We start from the raw sequence: 26779 nt of genomic DNA on the forward strand, positions 1-26779 counted from the left end.
GAGATATACACTCTGGAATGTGGCAAAGGGAGACACAGTCAGCTATTAGATGTGTGTTTTATTAGAAAGCTGCCTTTCAGGCTATAGCTTAATAATAAGCTAGTAAGTCCCTCCCACAGTATGATGGAGCTCCTGGGTCTATTGACTTTTGTTGTGCCCTGGGGGTACACACACACACACACACACACACACACACACACACCTTATTCTCCATTGGTTATATTCCTGTGGAACCCATGAGCATAAACATTTGTAGTCACCAGAACCAGTCAATATAGATGTGTCCTCTGGTAGAAGCTGCAACAGTGTGGGCACAGAGAGGGTGTAAGCTTTTTTCTGTGAGATACTGACAAATTCATATAAAGCAGAGGGAGAGTACAAAGATTGTGTTCACCAGTCTCTGTTCTCTGAGAGGCCCTCTGTAAGCCCCATTCACCTTTGAAACCAGATGTTTTGGGGATTCATCTCTTAAATTCTTGTTTTGAAAGTTGGAGTGTCCAGTGTGTGATACAAGCCTTTTACTCTACAGGAAGAAGTTCTGGGTTTTAAGTTATCTCCTGATTATGGATTACTATACCACAAGTGGGGTGTATGATGGCTTGTGTCTCATCCTTTCCTACCTACTTTGTATGTGGTATCCTCTTCTAAATATCCCTCAGTGGATAGCAGATTAAATAACCTATGACTGAGAACACTGGAGCATAGAACATTATGGATAGCATCAAGACTCATAAATAATTGGTGGTTACTCCAATTTGGAAGCTGGCTATGTCATTTTATAAGTACATGAACAAACTTATATTTTACTTGTTGATACATTCATAATAGTGATTCTTTAAAGATTTAAGTCTACTACTGCATTAAAAAGGATTTGATGACTATATAGTTTTAATAATAAGTTTTAAAATAATTTTATTTTGAATAAATATTATCATCTTTATCTTTATTATCTTTATTATCATTCTGTTGTTATGCAGAAAAAAACTTTCTACTTGTCATATAGATTGTTTAGCAGAAATTTATTTGTAATGGTTTACGTCTTCTGTGTTTTATTATCAAATTCAAAAGTCCAGGGCATACACTGAATTGAAACAACAGTCTCAAACATGTACACACACACCACTTAAGTGTGCTGGTGCCCAGAAGGAATGAAAGAGTTCACTGGATCCAACAGTCATGTTCTTTCCCATTTAACATAAATTAGACTAAGCCATAATCATATTTTGTGCCAAATTCTGAGTCTATTCTGAAGTTTGAAGATTGAGGACATGGTAGAGTGCTATTCAAAACATCTTTCTCACATCACCTATCCCTATACCTAGGATATAAAATTTTTTTTAACATCTCTAAAAGGTTTCAAAGTATGGCAAAACAACTCTTTGGACAAAGGGGGCATCCTGGACACCTGTGTATAGTGCTGATGATTTACTACCTCACACTGTCCCAAAAGTGCTTTTTATTTATCCAAATCATATTGATCTTTCAAATCCCATTGTAGTTTCAGTTCTTTCAAGTACATTTCTGCAACATTCTGGATATCACCTTTAAGGTCCAATATCAGGAATTATCGGACAATGAGACTATGTTACCTCTATAGTCATGCATCTGTATGTGTATGCTACATATTCTCAGTAAGATTATAAATTATTTGAGAGCAGGCCTTATATTTTATGCCACTTGATTCTCTTGAATCCTCTTAAGTTTTTCCCTTCTTAGTACTTATCACCTATTTATCACCTAGTATTTATCACCTCTTACCATTGTCCTATTTGTTAGAATTACTGGTTATTGACCTTAATCATTCTAGAGTGTAAGAACTTTGTTTGTTTACTGAAGTATATCTCATGTGCATAGGAGAGTGACTCATAATTTCTATATAATTGCCAGAAATGGAGGATGTTTTTAGGAAAACACATATAACATTACAAATACTAAATGTGGTACAACCGTATGATCATAATCCTAGGGCTCCTTTCAGGTCATTGAAAGGAGTCCCTATAAGCGAACAACTATGAGGCTTAGTCTTCATTAACTTTCCTATAAGTCCACCTTTTTTAGGCACTCAAATGTTTGAGTGTGTGTGTGTGTATATATATATATATATACACATACATATATACACACACAAGACACACACACATTCTTATACATACATATGTATATACATATACATATATACATATTTGTATATATATACACATTGTATATACACACACACACACACACACACATATATATGTATGTGTGTATATATATTTAAATGAATTTAGCCTCACTGAACCTTAATTTCTTAACCTAAATAATCATAATAAAAGGACTTGTCACAAATAAATATCAAGAAGAAAATATGAATAACACAGGTAAGATTCTTAGAAAATGTCCTAGGATCTAGTTAGTCCTCAATAAATATTAACCATTGATGGCTTTGGAAGCTAGGCAAACTAAAAAGTTGAGAAGTTGTTGTTCTTCTCCAGTGAAAACTTCCCAGATTCTATTTCTAGAATTAACTAGTATAAAAAAGAAAACAATTAAGCAATATACTAAAGATCCTATGCTGAAGATCCCATATTAAAATGTATTAATTTATCCTGCTTCTGGAGTTGCCAAAGACATGAAAGCAATCACATTCTAAAAAAGCATCTTAGGGTGACACACATCCACTCATCCTGTGAGTTCCTTTCATAAGAAGATCATTTCACCACTGAAATGATCAGCCCTTTTTAAGGGCTGATTGCAATAGTACAACATTGGGGAGAAAAAGATTTGACTAAGATGAACAAACAGTTCTTTTAATATTGTCCTATACTTATTTAAGACCCATTCATAGCCGAAATAACATGAAATATCAAGAACATGCTTAGCCAGACCAATATTTGATGCAGCTGAGAGTGGCATTCATGGAAATCAGCATCTTATATTGAAATAATTGTCTTCTTGAAATTTTATCATTTCAAGATACTTTTTTTTATTCAAACAAGAATATGTTTGAATATGTCTTATGTTTACTTTCAGAAGGTCAAACTGGCTTCAAAGCAAGATGAACTACTCTGTATAAAGGAGGGAAAAATATTTTCATTGGTCCACATACAGTGAATCAAGAAATTTCTTGCCAGCGAATGCATCTTTTTTTTTTGGTATAAAGTGACAAAGGATATAATATAATTTTTAAGTTATGTCAAGACATCAGTGTGGTAATAGTAAAACTTGAAGGTGATCTCATTTCACTTGAAGGATATTACACAGCATCATATAACACAGCACATTCTAATAGGAGAATTCATTTACTTTGAAGTGAATTGAGGTGTTTTTTTTTTTTCTCCCCATAAATTCATGTTTAAATGTGAATCGGTAATCTTGCTGGCAACCTCACTCTGCATTTGTATGGGAATTTTCAATGTCATGCATTGTATGATTTGTTTCCTCAAATAGTTTCAAATAAAAGTTGTCTGCTGTTTTCAGGTGGAGTGCCAAGTGAATGAATACCCATTTGATTTGTTATCTGTACGTATAGTTTTACATCTTCTATAATTAACCTGTCAATCTAGTGGTTCTGGAAAAACTGCTGCCAGGTATTGTGGAGTATATTAAAAACTAACAATTTGGGCAGAAATATTGGCATTTTTTTCATACCTGTACCCAAGTTTCCTTAATAGACTAAGCCCAATTTAATTTTTAATGTTATGTGTCTTGTTTGATTTTACATCTAGGCTATCATTTCACATCCTAGGAAAATAAAATAAAACCAGTTACACTATAACATTCAAAAAATCAACAACCAGGCTTTACTGGGGTGGGGGTCATATTGAAAAAAAAAAAAAAAGTATAGCTTTCTGTTAGCTTAAGTTAGATCCAGGATTAATAAATTAACCAATTGGTTAAATTCCAGGATCATTAAACAATCAAATATGTTGTCCAGCACAGGATTACTATGTCTAGCTAAGCTTTCTTTTATTAATGATGACATTTATCAAATGTAAGTAATTTAGTGTTTGTGTCTTTTAAATGTGAACAGAAGTTTCACATAACACTAAAGTCACTAAAACTTCTATTAGAAATTATTTTTTTAAAATATTTTATTTATTTATTCAACAGAGAGAGAAAGAGATCACAAGTAGGCAGAGAGAGAGGGGGAAGCAGGCTCCCCGCCTAGCAGATAGCACAATGTGGGATTCAATCCCAGGATTCTGAGATCATGACCTGAGCCAAAGGCAGAGGCTTAACGCACTAAGCCACCCAGGTGTCCCTCTATTAGAAATTATTATTTAAGGATATATTGAATAAATTGTATGTGGAAGACCTAAATTTGTGTGAGGCTTTATGACTTTAAGACATTTACCCATATTCCCTGAAGTGTTTTTTTTTTCTCCCTTTTTGAGGGGGAATTAAAAATTTTCCTACTTACCAAATTATGATAAATTCTGCATTGCAGGTGGCTTAGAACTAATAATCTAGCTGAAATGGCAAGCCACAGGCTTGGCCTGGTTTTTACTTAGACTTTAAGTGACCATTTTGAATTTGTTAGGAAATTAATGGAAATGCAAATGAAGCTAACCTCTCCTACTATCCTTAATATAAAACAAGGCAACATTTGACATCAATTTTCAGAGTTTTTATAGTGAAACCTGACTTACTATAAATTTGAAATATTTTGAAATATTTTATGTATGTAGACTGATACTATCTTGGCTTTTCTGACCTAGGTGAATTCAAGTGAATTTATGAATTAAATTAAGCAGGACAGAGTTTGACAAAAATGGAATATACTATGCAACCATATGCATCCATTTTGGCTATAAGAGATACTTACCTTAACCAGGGAGTTGATGCAAAGGTTACACAGAGAGGATAATTGAAAGATCTCAAAAGATTCCACAGATAATAAATGTTTGAGATTCTAATGAATGTAAAGAATATAGGCACAGAAAGAGAAGACAGGTAAGCACATGGGTCCCAAGAAATCTACAAGCGTATCTCCCTCAGATACTATCTAAGTTTGATAGGATGTGCCTCATGTCTGGATTATGATCTATCAAGATGTACACAAAGATCTGTTTTAAGATACTTCTAGCAGAAGTTTTGAGTTTTGTTTTGTTTTTAGTTTTATTATTGTTGTTGGCTTCAATACACCCCCAAGTTAGGCAGGCAAATCAGTCTGCCAGATATCTGCCATTCATCTATGTATCCCCAAATAATGGTACTGGGTTCTATCAGAGCATTTTCAAATTTTAAAGAGCACACTGAAAATTACTACCTAGCCCAACCCATCTTTGTCATAGACAAGAGTCTTTAGTTGACTTCCAAGGTAATCTCAGAGATAATCACAGGGATGTCCCCATCTAGCTATACGGATTTTTTCACACAGTTCATGAACCAGTTTTCATTCTGGCTACACAGATATAACCAAACACTCTACCTTTTCAAAGTCAGTTAGACTAAATTAAAAATTATTGATTTTAATCTAAACTTATAATATACTAGGTTAAACATCATTAGTATTTTGATTAGTGTTGCCTTTGTAATAATAGCTGTGTTTTAGAATCCAAATTATTCACCTTGGACATATGGTAAAGTTTAGCAAATTTTATATGAGTAAATGTTTCATCTAAAATTTCAGTTGATTCAGATGACATCAAATTTTATTCCTAGAGTGGGTTAGCCCCTACCAGTGTGTCAGTGGAAGAAGGTTGTCATATTTTCCCCCTCAGTCTCTCATCAAGGAATGCTCATTAACTTTGAGGCTATTAATAGAATATGGAGAACTGGCAACCAAGATGTATCCTACAGCTTTTGAGAATGCCCAGAAGTAAAGACCTCCTAGAAGTCTCTAAAGTCAGTTCCAATTACCTGTAGAATTGTTTCAATGCCTTCTGAGACCTGAAGATCTATATTTGCTGATCCACTATGGTGTACTCTAAGGCTATGTTGTACTGACTTCAAGTCTTTAATTTTAGAGAGATACCTTCAGTTTTTATATTATAGATAGAAAGTGCCCAATTTTACCATTGATAGGATGTATACCAGGATATATACTCTAGTCAGGAGTATTTGGCATTCATTTTTAAAACAAATAATAACATTGTAGGAAAACATAAGTTCTTGAATATCTCCTGAAAATTGATTGTCTCCCAAAACTTTTAAATTATAAGATATACCAACTAATGTTGTATCTTTTTATCTTACATTTTACAACTCTGTATTGTTTTTCAAAAAAAATTTAAATAAAAGCTTTAAAAATACACAAAATTATGTCATTAGAGTTGGCAAGGGGCTTGCTAGGAAAATATTCAATGTAATTTACATTAGCCTCTCCAAAGCTACTCCTAATAAAAACACAATTAAAAAAAAACAGCTTTAAAATAAATCCACTTTTCAACTAGAGCATTCCCAGGAAGCTTCAAATATGAATTCTGAAAACATGACTGAGAGTTTATTTTTCTTTGTTTTCTTATCAAAGCGCTATACAGATTCAGGGCAATCCCTATCAAAATTCCAATGTCATTTCTACAGAAATAGAACCAAAAATCCTAAAATTTTGTGGAAGAACAAAATTTGTATGGAACCACAAAAATAAAAAAAAAATTATGGAACCCAAATGACCAAAGTAATCTTGAAAGAGAAGACTATAGCTGGAGACATCATACTCCCTGATTTCCAACTACATTATAAAACTACAGTAATTAAAAGAGTATGGCATTGACATAACAGCAGAATAGAGAAAAGAAAAATAAATCTATTAATATATTCACAATTAATTTATTAGAAAGGAGCTGACAATACACAATGAGGAAAGGACCTGCTCTTCAATAAATGATTTTGGGAAAATTGGACAGGCACATGCACAATAATGAAACTAAACAAATATATTACACCATACACAAAAATTAACTCAAAATGGATTAAAAATCTAAATGTTAAGACCTATAAAACTCTTATAAAAAAAACAAAATGAAACAAAACAAACAAACAAACAAACAAACATAGGCAGTAAACTCCTTGACATAGATCTTGGAAATGTTTTTGAACCTAACACCAAAGCAAAAGCATGAAAAGCAAAATAAACAGGGTTACTAAAAAGTATCTGCATAGCAAAAGGAACCATCAATAAACTGAAAAAATAACTTACCAAAAGGGAAAAATATGTATTTGCAAGTCATATATATGGTAAGGGGCTAATATCCAAAATATGTAAAGAACCTGTAAAACTTAATATCAAAAAACAATTTAATTTTAAAATGAGCAAAGGGGTGCCCAGGTGGTTCAGGTGGTTGGGCGGCTGCCTTTGGCAGGGGTCATGATTCCAGGGTTCTGGGATCGAGTTTCGCATCGGGCTCCCTGCTCGGCAGAGAGCCTGCTTCTCTCTCTCCCCCTCTTCTGCTGCTCTGCTTACTTGTGCTGTCTCTCTAGCTCTCTTTCAAATAAACAAATAAAATATTTAAAATGAGCAAAGAAATTGAATAGATGTTCTAAAGAAGATATACAGATGACTGATGAGTACATTAAAGGATGCTCAGTGTCCTTAATCACCAGGGAAATATAAACCATAATGAGACATAATCTCACACCTTTAAGAATGACATTATCAAAAAGATAAGAAATAGCAAGCTTTAACAAAGATGTGGAGGAAAGAAAATCCTTGTACTACTGGTGGGAAGGTAACTTGGTGTAGCTGCTATGGAAAACAGTATGAAGGTTTATCAAATAAATTAAAAATAGAAATATCAAATGATCTAAATATATGGACATGATTCCATGTCAGATATTTATCTGAAGAAAATGAAAACACTAACTCATAAAAAATGTATGTCCCCTTTATGTTTATTTCAGCATTATTACAATAACAAAGGTATAGAAACAACCTAAGTGTCCATTGACGGATAAGTAGATAAAGAAATTGTCACACGCACGCACACACACACACACACACACACAATGGGTTATTAATTAGCCATAAAAAAAGGATGGAATTTTGTCATTTGGAACATTAATGGACCTTGCAGGCATTATTCTGAATGAAGTAAATCAGAGAAAAGCAAGTATCTTAGCATCGTTCCTACATGTGGAATCTAAACAACAACAACAACAACAAAAAAAAAACAAAACCCAAGGTTATAGACCCAGAGAACAAGTTGGTGGTTGCCAGAAGTGGGTGTGAAGGGTGGGAGAAATGGGTAAGCAGTGTCTTTTATCTTGGGAATTTTGTTCTGTTTAAATAGATTGAATAAAAATTTAGGGAAGTGTTTTTCTAATGAATGTTAATACCACTTCAAAAAAAGATAGGCTTTTGGGAAAAGAGAAAGACAAGGGAAGTGACATGTATTGTTTAGTTGCCATGTGTTTAGTATAGTACCAAACACTTTACACTTTAATTCTATCCTATCTTCACATCCACTGTGAAAGAGGTATAGTATTGCTATCACTACTTTATAGAAGACTGAGGCTCACAAAGGTTAAATAAGTAAAATCTCATGGCTAAGTAAGGAAATATGAAATATTATGTCTAAGCATCATTCATGACAATGTCCAAAGCTAAGAATCTCACTAACAAATTAATATAGGATAAAAAACACAACAAAGCAAAACAAAATTCATTCAATGTACTTCCTAAATGTGATGCTTAGAGGTCAACTCTTGAAGAAATAAAAAAAAATAAGCAACCCATGGTCCTGGACCCTAAGAAGCTAAAAGTATAGTAAGGAAGATAAACCATGTAAAAATATCCACAAAAGAAGCCAGAGTGAGATTGCACACTCTATTGGATGTTCTGATACATTCTGGTAATGACTTAAAGGAGATAGGGTTTACTTTTGATCAGCAAATCCATATGCATGTGGCAAAATGGAAAAACAATAAAAATATATACAAACAATTGACTGGAAAGAATTGAGGGAAGGCTAAAAACTCAACATCATTTTATATATGCTCCCTCCTCCATGGATGCAATATAATTTAGACATTTAGGTAGTATTCATTAACATCAAACAAAATCAGATTTTACATTTTTCTGCTTTATTTAATCAATAGAGATGGTGAAATCAAGCAAAATAAACCCAGTATGGATTTTTGGGTTGAAATAGCTTTCATTTTAAAATAATATTTAATCATTTCCTCATAAAATTCTTGAACTATGTTAATATAACTTTCCTATAAAAATGTTTTTTGTAAAAATATTTACATACATACACTGATGATATCTAGAAGGTAAAACATACACTGATGATATCTAGAAGGTAATACTGGCTTCAGAAGATCTTTGTCAGAAGATCTTTGTATTTCAGTATATTCATCCCAAAGAAAAATAAGCATTGTATGTATATAGAGTTTTATCAGTAAAAATATTTGAAAATGCAGCTGTGGAAACAAACATTCAATTTAAAAATTTTATTGAAGTATGATGTCAACAGAAAGATGCACATGTCATGTTCTATTTCAATACATTTTCACTAAGTGAACACCACCAAAACCTGTATCTAGATCAAGGGGGGAAAAAAAGTATCAACATCCTGGAAATCTGTTTTGCATCTTCTTCCAATTATTATCATCCATATCCCAAAGATAGCCACTTCTAATAATATAAATTAATTTTGCTGAATTCAACTTCATATACATGCTATTGTTCAGGGTGTTTTTTTTTTTTTTTTTTTATTTAGCTTCCTTTACACAGTTATGGTTATAAGATGTAATCATATTGTTCTGCATAGTGTTAGGCCTTTCCTCATTGTTGTATATAATTTCATTTTGTGACTATACAGCAATGCTTATAAACATTTTACTATTAATGAGCATCATAGAATTTTCCACTTTGTGTACTGCTATTAACATTCTAATATGTGTTCTTCTATTTCTGTTTTATTAGATAAATCTAGGAACAGAATCATTAGGCCACAGTGTCTGAATACATTTAGCTTTAGTAGAGAATGGAGAAAAGTTTGAAACTGGTCATAATCCACACTCCCAACAGTGTATGAAAACCCAGATGCTCCACATGCTCACTAACACTGCCTTTTTAATTTTCTCCATTCTGGAGGCTACATTTATCCAAAATTTAAAAATAAACATTTCTATTTTAGTTCAGAACTAAATTATATTTAGTTCAATTATATTTTGGTTCACTTGCTTTATTCCATGTGTTGAGAAATATTTTCTTAGATATGTAGGTAATATCTATTCTGTCAATTTATAATAGAGTTGTTTTAAAATATTTAAAAATTAACTCGTAAGAACCATATCTTTGTTTTCTGTGTGTTTTGTTGTTGTTGTTGTTGTTTGTTTGTTTGTTTCTTGGTTATTCCCATTGTCATTTCTTTTTTTTCCCCAACAGTTTTACCATATTTGTTATTTATTATTACGTTCAACTATCTAACATATAGTACATCATTAGTTTTTGATGCAGTGTTCAACGATTCATTAGTTGTATATAACACCAACTGTTCATCATCACATATGTCCTCCTTAATACCCATCACCAAGATATCCCATAACTCAATCCTCCTTCCTTCTGTTACCTTCAGTTTGGTTCCCAGGGTCCTAAGTCTATCATGGTTTGTCTTCATCTCTGATTTCTTCTCATTCAGTTTTCCCTCATTGTTGTCCTCTATGCTATTCCTTATGTCCCACCTAGGAGTGAAACCATATGATAACTGTCTTTCTCTGCTTGGCTTATTTCACTTAGCATAATCCCCTCCGGTTCCATTCATACTGATGCAAGTGGAGGGTATTCATCCTTTCTGATGGCTGAGTAATAGGGCATTGCATATATGAACCACATCTTTATCCATTTATCTGTTGAAGGACATCTCAGCACCTTTCACAGTTTGGCTATTGAGGTCATTGCTGCTATAAACATTGGGTTGCATGCACCCTTCTTTTCACTATATCTTTATCTTTGTGGTGAATATCTAGTAGTGCAATTGCTGGGTCATAGGGTAACTCTATTTTTAACATCTTGAGAAACCTCCATACTGCTTTCCAGAGTGGTTATACAAGCTTACATTACCACCAACAGTGTAAGAATGTTTCCCTTTCTCCACATTCTTGCCAACAATTGTTTCCTATCTTATTATTTTTGTTTCCCATTTTAACTGGTGTAAGGTGGTATCTCACTGTGCTTTTTTTTTTTTTTAATTTTTAATTTTTATTTTTTATAAACATATATTTTTATCCCCAGGGGTACAGGTCTGTGAATCACCAGGTTTACACACTTCACAGCACTCACCAAAGCACATACCCTCCACAATGTCCATAATCCCACCCCCTTCTCCCAAACCCCCTCCCCCCAGCAACCCTCAGTTTGTTTTGTGAAATTAAGAGTCACTTATGGTTTGTCTCCCTCCCAATCCCATCTTGTTTCATTGATTCTTCTCGTACCCACTTAAGCCCCCATGTTGCATCACCACTTCCTCATATCAGGGAGACCATATGATAGTTGTCTTTCTCTGCTTGACTTATTTCGCTAAGCATGATACGCTCACTGTGCTTTTGATTTGTGTTTCCCTGACTTTGAACATTTTTTCATGTGTTTCTTAGCTATTTGTATGTCTTCTTTGGAGAAAGATCTGTTCATATATTTTGCCCATTTATTGACTGAATTATTTGTTTTTTGGGAGTTGAGTTTGAAAAGTTCTTTATATATCTTGGATACTAGCCCATTATCTGTAATGTCATTTGCAAATATCTTCTCCCATTCTGTGGGCTGCCTCTTAGTTTTGTTGGTGGTTTCCTTTGCTGTGCAAAAGCTTTTTGTTTTGATGAAGCCCCAAAAGTTCACTTTTGCTTTTGTTTCCCTTGCCTTTATAGACATGTCTTAAAAGAGGTTGCTGTGGCCAATGTCGAAGAGGTTACCACCTTTGTTCTCCTCAAGGATTTTGATGAATTCCTATCTCACATTTGGGTTTTTCACGTATTTTGAGTTTATTTTTGTGTATGGTGTAACAGAATGGTCCAGTTTCATTCTCCTGTTTGTGGCTGTCCAATCTTCCTAGCACCATTGATTGAAGAGATTTTTTTTAGATTTGTTGAAGATTAGGTGACCACAGAGTTGAGGGTCCACTTCTGGGATCTCTGTTCTGTTCCACTGATCTATGTGTCCATTTGTCTGCCAATGCTGTGCTGTCTTGGTGATCAAAGCTTTGTAATATAGCTTGAAATCAGGTATTGTAATGCCTCCAGCTTTGGTTTTCTTTTTCAACAATCCTCTGGCAATTCAGGATCTTTCCTGTTTCCATAAAATATTTAGGATTGCTTGTTCCAGCTGTCTAAAAAAATGGCAACAGTGTTTTGATAGAGATTGCCCTGAAAGTTTACATTACTTTGGGCAACATAGATATTTTCACACTATTTAGTCTTCCAATCTATGAACATGGAATATTTTTCTATTTCTTTGTGTCTTCCTCAATTTTTTCATAAGTGTTCTGCAGTTTCAAGAGTATAGATATTTTACCTATTTGTTTAGGTTTATTCCTAGGTATCTTATAGTTTTTGGTGCTATCATAAATGAAATCAATTGCTTAATTTCTCTTTCTTCAATTACATTGTTAGTGTATAGAAATGCAACTGATTTCTCTGCATTGATTTTGTATCCTGTAATATTGCTGAATCTCTATATGAGTTCTAGTAATTTTGGAGCAGTCGTTCAGTTTGCCATATAGTACCATGTCATCTGAAAAGAGAGAGTTTGACCTCTTCTTTGTCAATTTAAATGCCTTTTATTTCTTTTTGTTGTCTGATTTTTGAGGCTAGAACTTCAAATACTATGTTGAACAGCAGTGGTGATGGTGAGCATCCCTATTATGTTTCTGTTCTTAAGGGAAAAGCTTTCAGCTTTTCCCCATTGAGAATGATATTCACTGTGGACTTTTTATAGATGGCTTTTATTATACTGAAGTATGTTACTTCTATCCCTACACTCTGAAAGAGGTATTCTTTTTTTTCAGTATAACAGTATTCCTTGTTTTTGCACCACACCCAGTGCTCCATGTGATCCATGCCCTCTCTAATACCTACCACCCGGTTCCCCCAACCTCCCTTCCCCCGCCGCTTCAAACCCCTCAGATTGTTTTTCAGAGTCCATAGTCTCTCATGGTTCACCTCCCCTTCCAATTTCCCCCAACTCCCTTCTCCTCTCTAACTCCCCTTGTCCTCCATGTTATTTGTTATGCTCCACAAATAAGTGAAACCATAGGATAATTGACTCTCTTTGAAAAAAAATTTAATCAGGAAAGGATGCTGTACTTTCTCAAATGCTTTTTCTGCATCAGTTGAAATGATCATATGGTTCTTGTCTTTTCTTTTATTAATGTGCTCTATCACACTGATTGCTTTGTGAATATTGAACTACCTTTGCATCCCAGGAATAAATCCCACCTGGATAATCCTTTTAATGTATGGTTGGGTCCTATTGGCTAAGATCTTAAGTACTGTGACATCCCTGTTCATCAGGGATGTTGGGCTGTAATTCCCATTTTGATGGGCTCTTTTCCTGGTTTTGGGATCAAGGTAAGACTGGTCTCACAGAATAAGTTTGGAAGTTTTTCTTCTGTTTCTATTTTCGGAACCAGCTTCAGTAGAATAGGTGAGATTTCTTCCTTAAATGTTCAGTAGAATTCCCCTGGGAATTCTTTCCAGATGGGAAGCCATCTGGCCATGGAATTTTGTGTTTTGGGAGGTTTTTGATTACTGCTTCAATTTTGTTACTGGTTGTTGGTCTATTCAAATTGTCTGTTTCTTCCTGTTTCAGTCTTGGATATTTTTAGGTTTCCAGAATGCATCCATTTCTTCTAGGTTGCTTAATTTTTTGGTGAATAGTTACTGGTAATAATTTCTAATAATTGTTTCTATTTACTTGGTGTTAGTCAAGATCTCACCACTTTCATTCATGATTTTATTAATTTGGGTCTTTTTCTTATCATTGGGTAAGTCTAGCCATCAGTTTATTTATCTTATTAATTTTTTCAAAGAACTAGCTTCCAGTTTCATTGATATGTTCTACTGTTCTCTGGTTTCTATTTCACTGATCTTTGCTCTGACCTTTATTATTTATCTTCTCCTGCTTGGCTTGGGTTTTATTTGCTCTTCTTTCTCCAGCTCCTTTAGGTTTAAGTTTAGCTTGTGCATTTGGGATTTTTCTAATTTTCTGAGAGAGGCTTGGATGGTTATCTATTTACCCCTTAGGACAGCCCTACAGTGTCCAATGTGTTTTGGATAATGTGTTTTCATTCTCATTAGTTTCAATGAATTGTTTAAGTTCTTCATTAATTTCCTGGTTGACCCAATCATTCTTTAGCAGGATGCTCTTTAACCTCCAAGTGTTTGAATTCCTTACATTTTTTTTCCCCTTGTGATTGAGTTCCAGTTTCTAAGCATTGTGGTCTGATAACATTCAGGGAATAACCTTATTCATTTGGTTGATACTGGAATATTTGATGGTGGCATTAATCTCAGTCTGTTCCCATGGCCTTCTAGCAGTTTATCCTTATCCTGCTCAGCTTCCTTCCTTTCTATCATCTTATATTCTAGATCATTTACTCTCTCTTCTTCCTCATTTGTTTTGGCTATTAGAGTATCCAGTTTAGATTGCACTTCATTTGTAACATTTTTAAGTTTGGCCTGATTAGGTTTCATTCCTGTCCTTAGAGATTCTATATTGTTAGTAATGCTTTTGTCAACCCTAGCTATTAACTTCTTAATTGTTATCCTGAAGTCTATCTCTCCCATCTTGCTTATAGCCATGTCCATTAGATCTGTGGCAGGGAACATTGTCTCTGGTTCTTTTCTTTGTTGGGAGTTTCTCTCCTAGTCATTCTGTTGAGGGATGGTTGAGAGAATGTACAGAGTCCAAAATATCAACCCTGACCCAAGCAAAATGCACATATGAAAAAATCCAAAGTGGTTGAAAGCTACCAGATAAACCATCAAAATTAAGATGATTTAAAACAACAACAACAGTAACAATAATAACAATAATAACTTTTTTTTTTAAAGGAAGAAAATAAAAGGAGAGAGCGTGGTGATAGAGATTATAATCTCTCAGAGTGAATACAACAGGGTGATCTGTCTGTTCCTGCTTGATAAATGGTCTCTGTGTTAAAAGAGACCCAAAATTGCAAAAAAATAAGAATTTACATATCTATCAGGATAAATTGTATAGAGTGAAAAGTGGGATAATATGGGGTATAAATCTATAAAACATATATGTGGAAAAGAAAATAGAAGTTAAGTGATTTACCAGCACAGGTTGGGAAATACAAATCTATTTGAAATGGGAGTAGGTTTAACAAAAAAAAAAAAAAAGAAAAGAAAAAGAAAAGAAACTAATAAAGAAATGTAAAATTTTAGTCTAAAGTATAAGTGAGTCATGAGGGAAAAACTGAAGCTCCCTATATTATATTCCCCCGGCACTCAAATTTTACAGTCCTGTGGGAAATAAGCTTAATTTCATTCACTTGTTCTTCTAGCCTGTCTTCTGGGGAAGGGGCCTGCTGCTTGGCTTCTATGATGTCTTTGCCTGGGTGGACTTGCAGCACCCCTTGTCAGGGGGATAAGCTTAATGTGAGCTGGTTGGCTGTGCAGCTTTTGTTCACTAGCCTCTTTCTGTTTTTCTTTAGAGGGCCATATAGCTGTGTAGGAATCTCTGGCCCAGAGCCAAGATGTCAGTGTCCACTTCCCTCCCCAGATCCTCCAGGCCAACCTGTCTCCACCACCGTGTGTGCCAAACTCCACAGACCCATGCTTCTTCTCAGGGAGAGGTCTTTTGCATTCTCAAATGTCTTTGCCCCATGTGGAATTGCTCTGTCCTTGCCTGGGGCTAGGCTAAGTAATCTTGGTTGCTCTCTGCGTCTTTTTTCCCTGAAGCCTTTCCATGAAGGTTTAGAAGTTAAGAATGAAAATGTCGTCTTCCCAGTCTCTGGCCCCTGAGCTGAAAGTTTGGGGCCCTCATCCTCAATGAGCGCTCAGAGAAAAGAAATCAATCACTTTGGTCTCCCTGCTCTCCAGCGACACTCCATGCTCGCCAGGCGTGCAACCAAGCATTTCTATCTCAGGCACATGACCCATTTTGGCGTCTCCAAACCCAGCAAGCTCCTGCAGCATGCTCCAGTGTCACTCCTCCCAGGAGAGGAAGTTGTCTATCCTGGGTTCTGCCACTTGCTGGGCCCCTACTCAAAGATCAATAGCCCAAATGTGCCATGGATCACAGTTTATGGCAAGCCCAAGTTGAGAGCTTGCTCTTAGGCTCACCCTTTGTGGCCAGTTTTCCTGTTCTGATACCTGGTATACTCAGGGACCCCCGGGTCTTCCTGTAACCCCAAGTATCTTGAGGCCACATTGTTCTGAGGGCTCCACTTCCTGTTTAGCTGCCTGAATGATTTCCCTTATTAGAGCAGACTTCTAAATATTCCAATTTTGTTCTCTATCACTTTGTGCTAGCTGGCTGATGGAGTCTCCCTCCTCCCCTAGTATATTTTCCTACATATTGCTTCTGATTCACTTTGAACCTTATATCTTGTTGAAAATTGTTGCTAGTGTCTGCGTAGAATTGTAATTATTCTTTTCTTTGATCTACAGTTGAGTTCTCAGATGTGCAGAGTAGTTTGATAGCTATCTAGCTGAATTTCTGGGACCAGATGAAATTCAGGTCTCCATTCCTCTGCATCTTGGACTCCTCTAGTTATTGATTTCTTAAATAACTGTTGTCATAGTTATTCATAAACTGTTAGTAACCTGTTTATTTTTTTTCTTTATTCTTTTTTTTAAAATTTTTTATTTTTTATAAACATATATTTTTATCCCCAGGGGTACAGGTCTGTGAATCACCAGGTTTACACACTTCACAGCACTCACCAAAGCACATACCCTCCCCAATGTCCGTAATCCCACCCCCTTCTTCCAAACCCCCTCCCCCCAACAACCCTCAGTTTGTTTTGTGAGATTAAGAGTCACTTATGGTTTGTCTCCCTCCCAATCCCATCTTGTTTCATTGATTCTTCTCCTACCCACTTAAGCCCCCATGTTGCATCACCACTTCCTCATATCAGGGAGATCATATGATAGTTGTCTTTCTCTGCTTGACTTATTTCGCTAAGCATGATACGCTCTAGTTCCATCCATGTTGTTGCAAATGGCAAGATTTCATTTCTTTTGATGGCTGCATAGTATTCCATTGTGTATATATACCACATCTTCTTGATCCATTCATCTGTTGATGGACATCTAGGTTCTTTCCATAGTTTGGCTATTGTGGACATTGCTGCTATAAACATTCGGGTGCACGTGCCCCTTTGGATCACTACGTTTGTATCTTTAGGGTAAATACCCAGTAGTGCAATTGCTGGGTCATAGGGCAGTTTTATTTTCAACATTTTGAGGAACCTCCATGCTGTTTTCTAGAGTGGCTGCAGAAGCTTGCATTCCCACCAACAGTGTAGGAGGGTTCCCCTTTCTCCGCATCCTCGCCAGCATCTGTCATTTCCTGACTTGATTTTAGCCGTTCTGACTGGTGGGAGGTGATATCTCATTGTGGTTTTGATTTGTATTTCCCTGATGCTGAGTGATATGGAGCACTTTTTCATGTGTCTGTTGGCCATCTGGATGTCTTCTTTGCAGAAATGTACCTGTTTAATTTAAATTTTATCAAATATTTATGTAATTATGAAGGAAATGCATGCTCAAAATGAGGTTTTTGTAAAAAAAAGAAATAGGGAAAAGTAATTGCTTATTAAAACTGTGGTTTATATTCTCGTAGTCCTCTTGGTTATTTATGCTTGCAATATTTTTTTAAAGATTCAGAAAGAAGAAATTTAATGTATTACTTAGAATTTCATCATTGGTAAATATAAAGCATAAATAATACTGGTGATTAATTGGACTTATAAATTTTATCTTATAACATATATTATTATATTTACCTGCTTATATTTGCATACCTGTTGGGATATTGACTTTTTAAATTTCAATTCCAATATAGTTAACATCCAGTGTTATTATTAATTTCAGGTGTACAATAAAGTGATTCAACAATTCCGTACATCAGCCAGTGCTCATCACAAGTGCTGTCCTTAATCCCCATTACCTATTTCACACCCCAACCTGCCCTCTAGTAACCATCAATTTATTTTCAATTTATTTTCAATAGTTAAGAGTTTGTTTCTAGGCTTGTCACTCTCTCTTTTCCCCCTCGCTCTTTGTTTTGTTTCTTAAATGCCACATATGACTGAAATCATATGGTATTTGTCTTTCTCTCACTGACTTGTTTTGCTTAACATTATGCTCTGTAGCTCCATCCTTCCATTACAAATAACCCAGTTTCATTATTTTATAAGGCTGAATAATATTCCTTCTTTTTTGAAGATTTTATTTATTTATTTGACAGAGAGACACAGTGAGAGAGGAAACACAAACAGGGGGAGTGGGGTAGGAGAAACAGGCTTCCCACCAAGCAGGAAGCCTGATGTAGGGATCAATCCCAGGACCCTGGGATCACAACCTAAGCCAAAGTCAGGTGCTTAATGACTGAGCCACCCAGGTGCCCTGGCTGAATAATATTCTACTGTGTATATATATACCACCTCTTCTTTATCCATTCATTCATTGATGGACACTTGGGCTGTTTTTGTAATCTGACTATTGTGAATAATGCTGCTATAAACATAGGGGTGCATATATCTTTTTGAATTAGTGTTTTTGGATTTTTTGGATAAATACCTGGTAGTGTGACTATTGGATCAGATGGTAGTTCTGCTTTTAAATTTTTGAGTAACCTTCAAACTGTTTTCCACAGTGATTCCACTAGTTTGCATTCCACCAACAGTGTATGCTTTCACATCCTTGCCAACAACCATTGTCTCTTTTGTTGTTGAGTTTAGTCATTATGCCAGGTGTAAGGTAATGTCTCATTGTATTTCTTTCTAAAAGATTTATTTATTTGTTTATTTATTTTAGAGAAAGACTGTTTGCATAACCAGGGGGAGGGGAAAGGAGAGGGGGTGAGAATCTCAAGAAGACTCCCTGCTGAGCTCAGAGCTGACAGGGGGTTTGATCGCGCTATTTTGAAATCATGATGTGGGCAGAAATAAGAGTCCATGATTAACCGACTGAGTCACTGAGGCCTTCATTGTAGTTTTGATTTGTATTTTCCAAATAATGAGTGTTGCTGGACATCTTTTGATATATCTGTTGGCCATCTGGATGTCTTGTTTGGAGAAACTTTTGTTCATGTCTTCTGCCCATTTTTAAATTGGATTATTACTATTATTTTTGGTGTTGAGTTATATCAGTTCTGTATGTATTTTGGATACAAACCCTCTATCAGAAAATGCAATTTATAAATATCTTTTCCCATTCTCTATATTGCCTTTTAGTTTTATTTATTCTTTGTAGTACATAAGCTTTATATTTTGATGTAGTCCCTATATATATATATATATTTTCTTAAGATTTTGTTTATTTATTTGACAGAGAGAGAGAGATCACAAGCAGTCAGAGAAGCCGGCAGAGAGAGGAGGAAGCAGGCTCCCTGTTGAGCAGAGAGCCCAATGTGGGGCTTGATCCCAGGACCCTGAGATCATGACCTGAGCCAAAGGCAGAGGCTTAACCCACTGAGCCACTCAGATGCCCCGTCCCAATATTTTATTTGTGCTTTTGTTTCCCTTGACTAAGGAGACAAGTCAAGAAAAATATTACTACGGCTAATGTCAGAGACCTTACTGTCTATAATCTCTTCTAAAATTTTTATGATTTCAGGTCTTACACTTAGGTCTTTAATCCATTTTTAATTTATTCTTGTGAATGGTATAAGCTGGTGGTCCAGCTTCATTCTTTTCATATAGCTAATATTCAAAAAAGCATTCATTGAAGATACTATCTTTTTCCCATTGGATATTGTTTCCTGCTTCATCAAAGATCAAGTAAGCATATAATTATGGATTTATTTCTGGATTTTCTATTCTGTTCCATTGATCTTTTGTCTATTTTTCTGCCAGTAACATACTGTCTTGATGACTACAATCTTGAAGATTGGAATTATGATACCTCCAACTTTACTTTTCTTTCCTTCTCTCTTTCTTTCTCTTTCTCTCTTTCCCTCTCTCTTTCTCTTTCCCTCTTTCTTTCTTCTTCAAAATTGCTTTGGTTATTAGCAGCCTTTTGTAGTTCCATGTGAATTTTAGGGTTATTTTTTTCCAGTTCTGTGAAAAACACTGTTAGTATTTTCATAGGGATTACATTAAAACTGTGGATTGTTTTGGGTAGTATAGATACTTTAAAAATAATTTTCCTTCCATCCCATAAGCATGGAATGTCTTTCCCTTTCCTTGTGTCATCAATTTCTTTCATCAGTGTTTTATAGTTTTCAGAGTAGAGATATTTTACTTCTTTGGTTAGGTTTATTACTAAGTGTCATTATTTGGGGTACAATTGTAAATGGAATTATTTCCTTAATTTATCTTTTTACTGCTTTAGTGTACAGAATGCAACAGATTTCTGTTGATTTTGCAACCTGTAAACTTACTGAATTCATTTACCAGTTCTAGTGGTGGAGTCTTTCAGGTTTTCTATATACAGCATCATGCTATCTGCAAATAGTGAAACTTTTACTTCTTCCTTACAAATTTGAATGTTGTATTTATTTTTCTCATTGGATTTCTATCGCTATGACTGCCAGTATTATGTTGAATAAAAATAGTGAGAGTGGACACCCTTGTCTTATTCCTGGCTGTAGAGGAAAGGCTCTCTTTTCCCCATTGAGTATGATGTTTGCTGTGGGTTTTTTATAGAATATCTTTAATTATGTTGAGTTATGTTCCCTCTAAACCTACTTTGTGGAGGGTTTTTATTATGAACGGATGTTGTACTTTGTCAATTTTTTTTTCCTGTCTGTTAAAATGATCATATGATTTTTATTATTTCTTTTTTTTTTAATGTGATATATCACATTGATTCATTTGTGAATATTGAACCACACTTGTAACCAGGAATAAACCCCATTTGATCATGGTAGAAATTCTTTTAATGTAGTGTTGGATTTGGTTTAGTGGTTTTTTGTTGAGGATTTTTGCATTAACGTTTATTAGAGATTCTGACATGTAGGTCTTATATTAGTGGTGTCTTTTTCTGGTTTTGGTGTCAGTGTAATACTAATCTCATAGAGTAGATTTGCAAATTTTCCTTCTTCTATTTTTTGGAATAGTATGAGAATCCATACTAACTCTTTAAAGGCTTTGGTAAATTCACCTGTGAAGCTCTTTAGTCCTGGATATTGTTGGGATTTTTTGTTTAATGATTCAATCTCCTTGCTGGGAATCGGTCTGTTCAAATTTTATATTTTTTCCTATTTCACTTTTATAAATTACATATTTCTAGAAATGTATCCATTCCTTCCAGGTTGTCTAACTTATTGGTAGATTTATTCATAGTATCCTCTTACAATTGTGTTTCTGTGATGTTGGTTGTTATTTCTCTTCTTTATCAATTTCATTTATTTTTGACCTTTCTTATGATTCTGGATAAAGGTTAATCAATTTTGTTGATCTTTTCAAAGAACCAACTCCTATTGATATTGATTATTTTTTCTTTTTAGTTTCTATGTATTTTTTCTACTCTAATCTTTATTATTGCCTTCCTTCCACTGTTTTTCAAGATTTGTTTATTGTGCGTTGTTTAATTCTTTAGGTGTAAGGTTAGGTTGTTTATTTGAGATTCTTTTGGGTTCTTGAGGTAGCCCTATATGGCTATATAAACTTCCCTCTTAGAACCACTAAGAACCACTTAGAACCACTTTTGCTTCATCCCCCAAATTTTAGACTGCTGGGTTTTTATTTTCATGTACCTTTTTATTTCTTCTTTTATTTCCTTATTGGCCCATTCCTTGTATATTGGCACATTATTTAATCTCCCTGTACTTATGCTGTTTCTATATTTTTTTTCTTGTGATTGTATCTGGATTCAGTGTTGTGGTCAGAAAAGATGAATGATGTGACCTTGATCTTTTTAATTTATTTGGATTTGTTTTGTGGCTTAATATGTGATCTATTCTAGAGAATGTTTCACGTGCACTTGAAAAGAATGTGTTGTGCTGTTTTAGCATGGAATATTCTGAATATATCTCAAAATCATCTGGTCCATTGTATCACTCAAAGTCGCTGTTTCCTTTGGTCCCCTGTTTGGATCATCTGTCCAACAATGTAAGTGGAGCGTTAAGTCCTCTACTATTATTGAATTACTATTATTCAGCTCCTTTATGCTCTTTTGTATTTGTTATGCATTTGAATGCTCCCATTGTGGGTGCATAAATACTTACAGTTGCTGTATCTTCTTATTGGATTCTCCCCTTTATTAATATATGTCCTTTTTAAAATCTTATTTTATGGTCTATTTTAAAGTCTATTCTATCTGATATAAGTATTGAAACTGGCTTTCTTTTGACATCCATTTGCATGGTAAACTTTTCTTCATCTGCTTACTTTCAATCTGGAGGAGATTTAGGTTTGAAATGAATCTCTTATAGGCAGCAGTTAGATGGGTCTTGCTTTTTTTTTTTATTTCACTCCATCAACTTCTGTCTTTTGACTGGATCTTTTAGTCCTTTTAGATTCAAAGTAATTATTGATAGATATGTATATATGGCCATTTTGTTACTTGTTTTGTGATTGTTTTTGTAGTTTTCTCTGATCCTTTCTTCTATTTCACTCATTCTTTTTTGCTGATTTTTATTAGTGAAATACTTGGATTTCTGACTACTTTTTTAGTATCTATTAATGATTTTTGATTTGTGGTTACCATTTGGCTTGTATTTAACATCTTCTACATGTAACAGTTTATATAAAGTTGATGGCCACTTAAGTTCAACCCATTTTTTACTGCTCTCCTCTCTATGTTTTAAGTATTTTTGTCATATTTTATATCATTTTATTTTATAAATCTTTTTACTTTTACAGAAATATTTTTATTGCTTTTGTGTTTCCTTCTTTTCATACTTGCACTTATGTTCTTTCCTTTCCACTCAAAGAATCTTTTTTAATATTTCCTGAATGGCTAGTTTAACGGTCAAGGACTCCTTTAGCTCTTCTTTCTCTGAGAGACCCTTTATCTATCCTTCTATTCTGATTTATAGCCTTGCTTGATAGAGTATTCTTGGGTGTAGATTTTTCCTCTCAGCACTCTGAATATATTATGCCACTCACTTCCGGCTTTCAAGGTTTCTGCTGGGAAAAAAAAAAAAAAATCTGCTTATTTTCTAATGGGGTTTCCCTTACTTCCTCTCTCTTGCTGCTTTTGAAATTCTTTCATTATCACTAATGTTTTTTTATTTTGATTATTATGTGTCCTAATATGGATCTCTTTTGGTTGATTTTATTGGGGAGATTTTTGCATTTCCTGGATATGCGTATTTGTTTGTTTGTTTGTTTTCCTCAGATTAGGGAAAGTTTTCAGCTATTATTTCTCCAAATAAATGTTCTGTCCCCTTTTCTCTCTCTTCTCCTTCTGGGATCCCTTTAATAAGAATGTTGATATGCTTGATGGAGTCACTGAGTCCCCTAAGTCTATCCGCATTTTGTAAAATTCTTTTTTTCTCTCATTTGTTCAGCTTGATTACTCTCCATTTCTCTGTCTCCTTATTCATTATCCTCTGTTCTTCCAGTCTGCTATTTTATTCCATCAAATATCTTCTTAATTGCATATGATGTGTTCTTCATCTCTAATTGGTTCTTTTTTTTTTCTGATTGGTTCTTTTTTTTAATCAATGTGTTAAGTCATCTCACTGATGTCTACCACTATTTTCTCAAACACAGTAGGTAACTTTATGATCATTATTTTAAATTTTCTCTCAGTCATTTTATTTATATCTGTTTTGTTTAGGTCTTTTGCTGTGGTTTTGTTTATTTATTTATTTATTTTTAAATTTGTGACATACTCATCTGTGTCCTTTCAACTAGGTAGCACTGGTCATTCTCCACAGGGTAGAGACTTGGGTTGGCTGGGGCCACTCTACAAAGCATGCAAGGATAAGTGGGGGCATGGTCCTGCAAGTTGTAGGTCCTTATTCTCCTTCACTAACTGTGGAGACCAGGCCAGTCAGAGCCACTTTGCCCAGCACATATGGGAAAGGTGCGCTTTTTAATGAGGTGTACCTGTCCTCTACAGGAGATTTAGAGATGCATTGTTGGCAATGTTTGTGCGGGTTTTCTGTAGGAGGGAATCTGCAGAATAGGGGTCTAGACAGGTCTGGCTAAGAAGGACAGAGTTTGGTAAAAGAAAGTTAGATAGTGAGTGCCTGGGCTGTGCTTGTTCTCGCAGGTGGCTTTGTGCTTAGGATGAGGGGCAGGGAGAGAAATGACACCTGCCAACTCCTTTGTTTCTGGAGAAGCCCCTCAGTGAACTCTGAGATTAGAAACTAACTCTCTTTTAGCCCCAGGCACCTTTCAAACTGCTGCTTTGATAGTGCTGCCCATACTATCTGTATGGGCTGTTTTCTTTGCTATCTTTGCTATCTCTTTAAGGGCAGGGGCTTGGCTTCTTTTTATTTTTTTAAGCATTCAATTTTATTAATTTTGTCATATGTATATATCCATTAAACTATCACCACAATCAAGGTATTGAACATATCTAACACCACAAATGCCCTTTATGCCTCTTGGTTTTCCATTTCTTTTTCCAGACCACTCCACTGAGGCAACCACTGATCAGAGCTGAGACAGCTGATTTTTAAAGTTCTAGGATTTAAGTCCTTCTGGTTGTAAGAACTCATGAAATTCAGCCCCTCTAATTTTCAAAGCGAAATGGTATGGAGATTTTTTTGTGTGCTAGTCAGTTTCTTGCCTCTCTCTACACTTGCAGATCCTTCCCTTAGGTGGTTAGACTCACAGGGTTTAATATTCCATTTTCTTTGCCCTTGCTACATTTTTCAATGTGATTTCTTTTTATGCATTTAGTTGTTGAGTTTATTTGATCAGTTTATGGGTCCTTTCTGGGTTGTTTGCTCTGGCACAGGGTTATCTACTTGTATCCATGACATGAAGTGAGTTTGAGAGCCTCCTACTCCACCATCTTCCCAAGAAGTCTCTGGGATACAGATTTTAAAGCAGGAGTGACAGGATGAAAGACAACATTTATACTATTTCCCTTTAGACAATGAATATGCTTTATTTCAACAACTCGTGAAATTTTCAGTTCAATCTCATCTGTCATGAAATTAGTTTTCCTAATAAATTTTCATCTTTATTAATATCTCTATAAATTTATCTCCTTTTAGTATATTCCTCACTGACCTATAACATTTCCAAGGACTACACTAAAATCCATGCTATCTCAGTGGAGGACACTTTCATTTGCTATTAACATGCATTGGTATTTTGGTTGTTCTTTTTTCCCCCCATTATTTTCACTAATACAATTATTTAACTCTTTTTTTATTTGTTTGTTTGTTTTGGGTGTGAAATTTAATGATTTGTTACTTACACATAAAACCCAGTGTTCATCTATCACATTAAGTGTCCTCCTTTAATACTCATCACTCATTTACCCCAATCCTACCCACCTCCTCTCCATCAACACTCAGTTTGTTCTCTACAGTTAAGAGTCTCTTATGGTTTGCCTCCCTCTTTTCTTTCTCCTTCCCTTATGTTCATTTGTTTTGTTTTATAAATTTCACATATGAGTGAAATCTTCTGGTATATGCCTTTGACTGATTTGTTTCACTTAGCATAATATACTCTAGCTCCAAATCATTGGAAATGGCAAAATTTCATTATTTTTGAAGGCTGAATGATATTTTATGTGTATATATATATATATATATATATATATATATAATTTATAATTCATCCTCTTCAATATTTCTTGCAGAACTGGCTGAATGGTCACAAACTTCTTTAGTTTTTGTTTGTCTGGGAAACTCTATCTCTCCTATTTTGAGTGAAAGTCTTGCTGGATAAAGTATTTTTGGTTGCATATTTTTCCCATTCAGCATGTTGAATATTCCTGCCACTCTCTTCTGACTTGCCAAATTTCTGTGGAGAGATTTGCAGCTAACCTTGCCATCTTCCTTGTAGGTTAGGGATCTCTCTCTCTCTTTCTTTTTTCTATCTCTCTTTTTTTTTCCTTTTTCTTTTCCCCTGCTGCTTTCAGGATATTTTCTTTATCTTTGTATTTTGCAAATTTTGCTAAGCTATATTTTTGTACTGGCCTGTTTTTGTTGATTTTGATGGGAATTTTCTGTGCCTCCTGGATTTGCATGTGTTTCCTTCCCTGATTTGGAAAATTTTTGGCCATAATTTGTTCAAATAATCCTGATCCTTTTTACCTCCCTTCTGCTTCTGGGACTTATATAATACAAATGTTATTATACTTTATGGTGACACTGAGTTCCCTTAGTCTACATTCATGATCCAGTATTCCTCTTTTCCTTTTCTTTTCAGTTTCATAATCTTCCACAATTTTATCTTCTGTATCACTGATTTGTTGTTCTGCTTTTTTCATCTTTGTGGTCATTTTATATAGTTTTGCATCTCAGTTATAGCATTTTTTATTTCAGCCTTACTGGTTTTTAGGTCTTTTATCTCTTTAGTAAATGACTCCCTGGTATCTTCTATGGTTTTCTCAACCCCAGCTAGTATCCTTATGATTGTTGTTTTAAATTGTGGTTCAGACATATTACTTACATCATTTTTTTGTAAACATCCCTGACTATGACCTCTTCTTGTTTCTTAAGTTCTTCCATCTTGGCATTTTGTCTAGGTCTCTGCCTTCTCTGTGTTAGGGAAGCCCATTATATTTCCTGCTCCTGAGAGTAATG

This window comes from Mustela lutreola, chromosome 1 (genome assembly GCF_030435805.1).
Source record: "Mustela lutreola isolate mMusLut2 chromosome 1, mMusLut2.pri, whole genome shotgun sequence".
Classification (NCBI taxonomy): Eukaryota; Metazoa; Chordata; class Mammalia; order Carnivora; family Mustelidae; genus Mustela; species Mustela lutreola.